The 1564-nt window shown below is 38.8% G+C and overlaps 1 long non-coding RNA gene across 1 annotated transcript; it reads left to right on the forward strand.

The window, feature by feature from the left end:
* Positions 1 to 201: 201 nt before the first annotated feature.
* Positions 202 to 882, forward strand: LOC139189217 (uncharacterized). The gene is made up of 2 exons (XR_011572916.1): positions 202 to 302; positions 478 to 882. It is a non-coding gene; the product is annotated as an uncharacterized lncRNA (long non-coding RNA).
* The last annotated feature ends 682 nt before the right edge of the window (positions 883 to 1564 follow it).

The raw sequence follows: 1564 nt of genomic DNA on the forward strand, positions 1-1564 counted from the left end.
AAACTCCATTTTCTCTTATTCAGATCAACATACTTTCTTCATCGAAGTTGTTCCTCAGCTTGTGAACTACAACATATCCAAATTTGAGATCCCTCGGAGCAGTATAACTCCAGAAATCCAGGTATGATGAATGACTGGTTATTATTTTTCTGTCAACCCGTCAGATTTGTTGTGAGCTTCGAAACTCCATTTTCTCTTGTTCAGATTGGTATGCTTTCTTCATTGAAGTTGTTCCTCAGCTCGTGAACTACAACATATCCAAATTTGAGATCCCTCGGAGCAGTATAACTCCAGAAATCCAGGTATGATGAATGACTGGTTATTATTTTTCTGTCAACCCGTCAGATTTGTTGTGAGCTTCGAAACTCCATTTTCTATTGTTCAGATCGGCATGCTTTCTTCCTTGAAGTTGTTCCTCATCGTCTCTTTCATAACATATCAAAAATTCAGAATGAACTAATGGTTAAATATTTCCAGATCTTTGAAACATCACAGCAGCTTCGAAATCTGCAAGAATCCGACTGTCATGTTTGGAGCTTCAACACTTTAATTTCCGTCGCTCAAACAGAAATGGTTCCTTCTTGAAAGTTGTTCATATGCTCAAGAACTATAGGGTGTCCAAAATTCAACTCCATTGGAGAAGAGCAGAGGTTGCAGAAATTTGATAGATGAAAGGAGGCGGAAGAGGGAGAGAGAGAAAAAGTCTCTTGGGTTGGATTTCTATTTTGGGGCAGATTCCAATTTTTGTAGCACCTTCATTATTGATGAATTGCTTGTACTTTTGTCCATTATGAAACTTGGGACTTTGGCTTGTTGTTGGATCTATTATAATATGTTTGGGAACATATATAAGTGAATAAATAAGAAGGAAAATTTTGGGCCCTTGTGGGTGTAAAACAAAAAATGTTTATGTTTACCCAAGTGTTTTTGTACAAGTTCAAGGGCATCTTGGGTTTTGTGAACAAAATTTGTTTATTTGGAGCAAGGTTTTGTGTTGAAGCTTTGTAGGTGAAGCTTTGGTGTTGAAGCTTTGTAGATGAAGCTTTCGAGGTGAAGCTTTGATGGTGAAGCTTTGTAGATGAAGCTTTCTGGGTGAAGCTTTGATGGTGAAGCTTTGTAGATGAAAGTATGTAGAGGGAGCTTTCTAGGTGAAGATTTTTTAGGTGAAGCTTTGTAGGTGAAGCTTTTTTAAGTGAAGCTTTTCGGGTGAAGTTTTTTTTTGGGTGAAGCTTTGTGGGTGAAGCTTTTTAGGTGAAGCTTTGTGGGTGAAGCTTTGGAGGTGAAGCTTTTCGGGTGAAGCTTTTTGGGTGAAGCTTTTTAGGTGAAGCTTTGTAGGTGAAGCTTTTTTAAGTGAAGCTTTTCGGGTGAAGTTTTTTTTGGGTGAAGCTTTGTGGGTGAAGCTTTTTAGGTGAAGCTTTGTGGGTGAAGCTTTGTAGGTGAAGCTTTTCGGGTGAAGCTTTGGAGGTGAAGTTTTTCGGGTGAAGCTTTTTGGGTGAAGCTTTTTAGGTGAAGATTTGTGGGTGAAGCTTTGGAGGTGAAGCTTTTCGGGTGAAGCTTTTTGGAT

This window comes from Malus domestica, chromosome 11 (assembly GCF_042453785.1).
Source record: "Malus domestica chromosome 11, GDT2T_hap1".
In the NCBI taxonomy this organism is placed as follows: domain Eukaryota; kingdom Viridiplantae; phylum Streptophyta; class Magnoliopsida; order Rosales; family Rosaceae; genus Malus; species Malus domestica.